This window comes from Anolis carolinensis, chromosome 4 (genome assembly GCF_035594765.1).
Source record: "Anolis carolinensis isolate JA03-04 chromosome 4, rAnoCar3.1.pri, whole genome shotgun sequence".
NCBI lineage: Eukaryota > Metazoa > Chordata > Lepidosauria > Squamata > Dactyloidae > Anolis > Anolis carolinensis.
This window is the reverse complement of record NC_085844.1, coordinates 57348166-57357122: the sequence shown is the minus strand read 5'-3', so window position 1 is coordinate 57357122 and position 8957 is coordinate 57348166.

Genomic DNA, 8957 nt, shown 5'->3' with positions numbered 1-8957 from the left:
TCATTGCCGCTCCCAAAGGGCTCCGGCAACACTGAAACACAATTTCCGGTTGTCAGTCGCAGCACTCCATGTGCGTGGGAGCAAGAGTCAAGGGAAAAGGCGTCCATATATACATACACATAGATGCACATTGTGTGCATAGATATCTATATATGTACTGCGTATATTAATATTATTATATTTGTGGTGGAGGCTCCTTCTTTGAGGCTTTTAAGCAGAAGCTGGATGGCCATCTGTCAGGGGTGCTTTGCAATTTCCCTGCTTCTTGGCTGGGGGTTGGACTGGATGGCCCATGAGGTCGCTTCCAACTCTATGATTCTATGATTTTTTTTATTTTTATCCCACTTTTCTGTGACGTAATGAAAAATCAAAACGTATAGTCCACGTACTGCCTTGCCGGAGAAAGAAGATATGTGCCATGCAGGTGAACAATAAAGAACAAATGGTTTATTGTGTTGTCGAAGGCTTTCATGGCCAGAATCACAGGGTTGTTGTATGTCTTTCGGGCTGTGTGGCCATGTTCCAGAAGCATTCTCTCCTGACGTTTCGCCCACATCTATGGCAGGCATCCTCAGAGGTTGTGAGGTAAATGGTTTATTCTTCTTAAACCCAGAATAACATACAGTAGAGTTTCACTTATCCAAGCTAAATGGGCCGGCAGAAGCTTGGATAAGCGAATATCTTGGATAATAAGGAGGGAATAAGGAAAAGCCTATTAAACATCAAATTAGGTTATGATTTTACAAATGAAGCACCAAAACATCATGTTATACAACAAATTTGACAGAAAAAGTAGTTCATTACACATTAATGCTATGTAGTAATTACTGTATTTACAAATTTAGCACCAAAATATCACGATATTTTGAAAACATTGACGACAAAAATGGCATGGATTATCCAGAGGCTTGGATAAGCGAAACTTGGATAAGTGAGACTCTACTGTATTTATAATGTGCTCACATAACGTCCTTTTGAGATTGAAAACAGTCGGCTTCATTCTTCCAACTGTCACACTGCACCTGGTTAGCTCAAGCCTGAACAAAATTACAACAGTATCAAAAACTCCCAGGCTTACCAGCTCTCCAATACTTTTGCCCTCTATGCTGGTGGATTGTAAGTACTGCATTGCAGAACCTGAAGTGTATGTGCGACTGCTGTCTTCCTGTACCTCTTTGTAGCTGAATCGCTTCATTCCGCGTCCAAACACCTGACTGTCATTGCCTCCTGGTTCTTACCATTTCCGGCGGAGAACCTGACATGCCGCCTCTTCTGCGCATGCGTAGAGGAGAAGAGGGTCTGGGTTGGAAATTGAGCAAAGTGCTGCAGCTTGGACCTTCTATTATCTTTAGCCCGTCCAATGCTTCTTGCCTTTACTCCAGCAAGGACAGCACTACCTAGAAATCCACTGATACTGAACTTTTGTGTGCCAGAGCTGATAGGGGTAGGAAGGGGTACCATGGATGCATCTGCACTGAATTAATGCACTTTGGCACCACTTTAACTGCAGTGGCTCAATTTTGTAGGATTCTGAGAGTTGTAGTTTGGTGAGGCACCAGTGCTCTTTGGCAGATGAGGTTAAAGGCCTTGTGAAATTAGAACTCCTACGACTCCATAGCATAGAGCCACAGCAATTAAGCCACAGCTGTGCCGCATCTGGTTAGTAGCCAGCTGCAATAAATCACTACAGACCGAGAGGTCATGAGTTCGAAGCCAGCCCGGGTCGGAGTAAGCTCCGACTCATTAATAGTCTAGCTTCCTGTTGACCTATGCTGTTCTGTCTGTCCAAACAGCATTGAATTTTTGCCATGTATGCTTTTTTTTAATACAAATTTTTATTTTTTTTAAAACACAAAAAATACATACCGTAGACATACAAAACATTTACAATTCCCACCACCAACACGAGGATTGTTTTCTTTTTACATATTTGTTTCTTTGTGAGACAATCTTTATATCTTTATCCATTTCCATCCTATATACTATATAACATTTGTATCTTATTTCTTATGGCTTGATCTCCAGATTGATTCATGATATAGTTCTTTACCCTTGTCCATCTTTCTTCCATTTCTCTTGTTCTATTTTCATTAGTTTTTACAACATTTAGTTTCACATTCATAATTTCAAATTCCATTTGCTCCACCATATATTGGTACCATTTACTTACTGACCATTTGGATTTATCTTTTTTATCTATTTTTGCCATGTATGCGTACTGTGATCCGCCCTGAGTCCCCTTGGGGATATAGGGTGGAATATAAATAAAGTGTTGTTGTTAAAATCTTTAGCCTTCTCTGCCAAAGAATGCTTGTGCCTTTTCAAACTACAGTTGATATTTCCAGCCCATCCTCTATTTGGATATCAGCCACCATGCCAACGCCTTAAATAAAAAAATAGTTTTCTAAGATCTACAGAGATACTCACAGGAACACCAAAAGTGGTGGGCTAAAATCTGAAACCTCAAGCCATTGCTGATACTGTTGTCGACCGCGTTTTAGGGGATCAGGCCCTTAAGGAGAGACCCGATCCGGTCCTGAGAGAACGGACCTTGGCGGAGCCAATAGGAAAATATGAGCCGCAATACAACCTGAAGCCGAAATGAAGCAGGTCCGCCAAAGTTGAAGGAAAATCCGCCAAGGAGTCTTTATTGAGCAATTCAGCTGAAGAGGACTCTAGTAGCGATCATTCAGTCTATTAGGGTACCACATAATCAAAATAAAGCCATATTTATACAAAATTTCAGTCTGACAGCCCTTTGAATTTCCCGCCCCGCTCCCCCGCCCATCTGATCGTTGATAGGCTAGAAGGTTGAACGAGGCGGGCTTTCGTTTCCCGCCTTGCTCCGTTGGCCCAATAGGAAGCTACCTTTTGTCTCTACTCGGGCCAATCAGGAAAGAGAAGGCGGGAGTTATTGAAACAATGGGGTGACAGGGCAGGAACTGTCGGATTAATTCCTGCTAGACCGATTTCTAAAGGGATTAATGGCAGCAATCAAGGGTGTCCGGGTTTCTGTCACGTATACAGATTTTAGATATGCCTTGGGGTGTCAGAGGTGGAAGCAAAGATGGGTGGTGATGAGCCATATTGACAGGCTCTGCAGGGCGCCTTCCTGAGGTGTCCTGGTTTTTCCTTTGGGTGAGATATGACAATGTTTGCCTTGGGGCGAATCACCTTTAGGTCAACACTCCGAATTCGGCGACTCAAGCCCTATATTGTCCATGCAATCTGAATTTGATTGGGTTTAGCGGTGGCAGATTATCCTTTTGTTTTTGGGAAGGGAAGCCTGGGTCATAGGAAATGGGATAGGTTCTGGGGTTCAGGTTGAGTTCAAAATATTTCCTATTTGATTTCATGACTCGGCAATTATATGAAATAAAATGAAAAATAAAATAAAGTTGGAATATAAACCATGCTGGGAAAAAATACATATTTTCCGGGGATCCCAAAGAGTACAAATACATATAGGCAGACAGATAGATTTCATGGAAATAAGGGAGAATCCATAAAAGTGAGTTACATTGCCTAAAGGGGAATCATGAATGATATAAACAATTGAAAATATTTGATAAGAACGAAGTTCATAACATCTGGAGAACCCAGCATGGAAATTCATAAAAGTGGAGTTTTAGCAGCATGATTTTACAATTCATGAAGTTGTTATCTCTTGCCTCAGAGTGCAGGGATAATCCACAGTAAACTCCAGTAAAAAGTCTCAATCACCTTCTACTATAAATATATGGAATATAGAACATAAAGTCTTGATTTTTGAACTATCTTTTACAAAGTCCTGGGGGGGAGGGTGGTCACCTCGATCACAATACCAAATAAGAGATTCCCTCCTGAACACACCGGAAAATTGGAAGACGCTGAACTGACTGTGCTCTGGGACCACGAGATGCAGAGCCAACCTTAAAAAATGGGGCCACAAAGTGGAGCCCATGACGTGCGAGTGTGGAGAAGAGCAAACTACAGATCATTTACTACAATGCAGCCTGAGCCCTGCCACATGCACAATGGAGGACCTTCTTAAAGCAACACCAGAGGCACTCCAAGTGGGCAGCTACTGGTCAAAGGACATTTAATATAATGCCAAGTTTTTAAACTTTGTGTTCTTAAATACATTACAACTGTACCCTCAATTCACTTCTGACACGATTCCATAGCATTGAGCCATTTGTAGCTAAAATGGTATCAAACTACATTAATTCTACAGTGTAGATGCACCTGTAGACAATCAGAGGGCCACCATCTCCCATTGCAAGTCAAAAAATTAAATCAGGTAGATGGTCAGGGTGAAAAGAGTACCAGTTGTGAATAGTATGGACTCAGTCCATCTATGGGCCCTTCCAGACAGGCCCTATATTCCAGGGTCTGATCCCAGGTTTTCTGTTTATCTCAAATTATCTGGCAGTTGAAAGCGGAAAACCTGGGATCAGATCCTGGGATATTGGGCCTGTCTGGAAGGGCCCTATATTGTAGAATTAAGGGAATCAGAAGAGTTAAATTAAAAAGGGATGGCTTTGGCTCAGGTGAAACAAGAAGCCAGCACCACCTCTCTTCTCAAAGTTACCTCTTATAAAAGAGGTCAATTAAAAATAACATACATTCATTTTCCGGCTCATACAAGCAATTAAAATGGGGATATTTTAATCCTTTCAGTCCTTTGAGAAAGAATTATAGGTCAAATGCCTAAGACAGAAAGAATTAGAGAAAGATTTGACGTATTTTTTATGTAATATTAAAAAATGAAGTGCAACTCCTCAAGCTAAGTGTATTTCGGGGCCCTTCCACACAGCCATATAATCCAGAATATCAAAGCAGAAAATCCCACAATATCTGCTTTGAACTGGGTTATCTGAGTCCACACTGCCATATATTCCAGTTCAAAGTAGATAATGTGGGATTTTATTCAGCTGTGTGGAAGGGGCCTCAGTTTTCTCTTTAATGAGGTTATCATTTCCCCTGCTGTTGAACCATGATTTGACAATACAGTACTGAGAAGAAAACCAGATCTGAATGTGTGATTTAATAGGTTTTAACTTTTCAGGCTTTTCTCATCCATTCTCTATGTACGTGGTGTCTCAGACTGTTCTAAACCTTTCCACTTCAAATTACATTTCAGGCCTGAATTACATTTCTGATCAAGAACCCTATTCCTTTCCTTCCTCAAAGCAACTCCCAATGAATTAGGGATCTATTTTCTATTTTAGTAAATATGAATATTATGTTTTATACACAATGTAACTTATAACAGCAATACAGAGAATCATAGAACTGTATTGTCAAAGGCTTTCATGGCTGAAATCACTGGGTTGCTGTGAGTCTTTCGGGCTGTATGGCCATGTTCCAGAAGCATTCTCTCCTGATGTTTCACCCATATCTGTGGCAGGCATCCTCACAACCTCTGAGGATGCCTGCCATAGATGTGGGTGAAACGTCAGGAGAGAAAACATGGCCATACAGCCCAAAAGACTCACAGCAACCCAATCACAGAAGTAATGGACACCACCAGAGCCATCTGGCCCAACCCCCTACCATGCAGAATTTAATAAAGCACTCCTAACAGATGTTCATCTAGCTTGTTTAAAACCTGCCTGAGAAGGAAATGCCACCATACTTGGAGGCATCATATTCCACTGTCAATTTTATTTATTATTTATTTATTACATGCATTTATACCCCGCCCTTCTCCCCGAGGGGACTCAGAGTGGCTTACATTCTGCCACGAGGGCCATCAACAAATATACTATAAAACAAAACAATTAAAACATGATAAAAATATACAAAAATTAAAACGCTGCAAGGCAACTGTTCTGTCAGGAAAGTTCTTCCTAATGTTTAGGCAGAATATTTTTTTCCTCTGTATTCCTCTGTACCCCAGTCTCTGGACCAGTGGAAAGCAAGCTCTATCTTCAATACCATAGGAAGTACTTTGAAGTATATTTTGCAGCCTAGAATCGCATTGGCTTTTTCAGCTGCCGCATCACACTGTTGACTCATGTTCAGCTTGTGGTCTATTAAAACTACTAGATCCCTTTCATATGTATTGTTATTGAGGCAGTTGTCACCCATCCAATATCTGCATTTAATTTTTTCTACATATGTGTCACACATATTCTCCCTGTTGAATTTAATTTCAACAGAAAGAAGAAAACCATGAACATGAACAAAAAATGGCTACCAGTATTAAAAAAAACTCTAAAATCTGAACAATAAAGAAAAAACAACACTATGAAAACAGGAATTCTAGATATGAACCAATCAGGGCCAACTAACGCCTCTGAACAAAGTATTCCCCCAGGAAGGAAGAAGCCAGGCCTTGAAGCTAGCAAGGCCATTAATGCTAATCAAGGTGATTAATTGTAACATTCACATTGGCCTCCAACAGATAAGAGTTCTTTCTCCCACCCTGGACCTTCCACAGATATATAAAATTCCCTTGCTCAGTTTCCAATATACCTCACAACCTCTGAAGATGCCTGCCATAGTTGTTGGTGAAACATCAGGAGAAAATGCTTTTGGAACATTGTCCTACAGCCCGGAAAACTCACAACACAGTGATTCCGGCCATTAAAGCCTTCGACAACGTATGAAATTAATTTTGTTAGTTTGGCTCCAGCTGTTCAAGCTGCTAAGGTTGTTCTAAATTCTGATCCCATCCTCTGGGATAATGGATATCCCTCTTAATTTGGTGTCATTTGCAAATTTGATAAGCATGACTTCTGTTCCAATATCCAAGTCATTGATAAAGATGATTAACATTGGGCCCAGACCCCTGTGGCATCCTATTGGTCGCTTCTCTCCAGAATGAGGAGGAACCATTGGGAAGCACCCTTGTGTTTAATTAGTCAAGTAGTTACATGTTTACCCAACAACCATGGCATTGCTCTAGCTAGCACACATTTTGCTAGATTGTTGGCCAGAATATTGCAGGACACCTTACTGAAAGGCCTTAACTGAAATAAAAAATATTCTACATCCATAGCATTCCCTTTATCTAGCACACTTGTAATGCTATTAATACATTAGAGATAGGGTTTATCTGGCATGACTTGCTTTTGACAAACCCACATTGACATTTAGTGATCATGGCATTCCTTTCTAAGTGCTTCGAGACCATCTAATGATCTACTTGAGTCTTTCCTGGTATCAATGTCAGGCTGTTTGTGTTCTTTTCCTCCCCTTTTAAAGATGGGGACAGCATTTGCCTATTTTTTTTTGGGGGGGGGGGGGTCTTCATAACTAAGCCCCACTATAATAAATCTGCCTCAAATTAAAATCTGTTACAATTGTATTTTGTGTTGTTGAAGGCTTTCATGGCTGGAATCACAGGGCTGTGTGTTTTCTGAGCTGTATGGCCATGTTCCAGAAGTATTCTCTCCTGACGTTTCACCCACATCTATGGCAGACATCCTCAGAGGTTGTGAGGTATACCATATCATATCATATACCTCACAACCTCTGAGGATGCCTGCCATAGATGTGGGCAAAATATCAGGAGAGAATACTTCTGGAACATGGCCATACAGCCCGGAAAACACATAACAACCCAATTGTATTTTGGTTTTAGAATATTGTAGAGAGGTGCAACTATATGTCAACATATTTTTCATTAATACCTTTTCAAGCAAATATCTTTTGTCTTTTAATTTTTAATCATCATATCAACAGGGAAGTCAATTGTCAGGCTCCCTTTTGAAGATTTGCTTTCAAGGCACTTTTCAGGGAGACAGTGTGTCCTGAATGAGTGGAAACTTCCAGCAGCTGCAGCTTTATTATGTCAGTGCTCTTAGCAGAGTTATTTATAAGTCCTTTTGGAGAATCCTTACATCTATTCCAAACCCTGCTGTCATTTTTTTAACCAATATGTGACCAGCTTTCGTCTTTGGTTTTGCTTTTTTTTTTAACGCAAGAGAAAAATAATTGTCAGGACTATAAAGCTTTAGGATTGAAACAATACAAAGCAAAGGGGCTTGAGAGCTCTTGGTAATGGCCACGCGGCAGAGAAACAGGAAAGTTTGCTTCCTTGCACTCTTGTGCAAAGCCGTTTTACCTCTGTATGAAATCCTTTACACTGGCTGCCCGGTGAGAGGTCAAGAGTGGTCCCTATGCCTTAGTTGTGTAGAAGGAAGGAAGCTGTAAGAGCAAGTTTATTCATAAGCATATCACAGCTGGCAAAGTTTTCTGTAAAGCTTCTTTTTTCCAAATGTTTTTACACTTGCTCTGCCCCCTTTTCCTTTGTCTAGCTTGAAGGCTTTATAGCAACATTGGTATGGGTGGAGGGTTGGAAAGTCACATTGAAAAGTCTTGGTGACAAATATCCAGTTAGCAAAGATGATGGCATTTTGTAATCCACCTCCATACCTGGATGTCTTTACTTGGCAAAGTAGGGGGTCCATAGTTCAGCCTCGCTTCATTTTTGTTATGAATAAAGAAACCAGTGTATTTATGATGAGTCTGAGAATAGCAGAAAAAAATTCTGGGAGGAGAAAAAGACTACCATTGTGTAGTTCTTAATGTGGCTACACACATCCTCTTTGATTTTACAAGTTTTGATAAATCATGCAAATAGTAAATCTCCTTTCCGAGAGCCAGTTCTGGTTTGTTTCTGAGCAATAGAGGTTTACCACATGAGCAGTTAATTTCTGTAATGCTCAAATTGACATATAGAGGGCACTGAAATCATTGGAGGATCTATCAATTAGTAGATGGTTAGTTAAATTCTGATAGGCTGCTTTTAGCAGAAAAATGAATCTCCCATGCTTGGTTGAGCAGAGGAAAAAATATCAAAGGACATGTGTTGGGAACTCAGGATTGTCATACTTGAAGCTGTGGCATCAACAAAGATAGGAAGGCTGAGGATGGTAGTGGTAATGACATTGTATTTGCAAAATAAAAAAGATCACCCCCAATAATTTGGTGGCAGAATAAAGTTGTTCTACAGCATAGAAGCA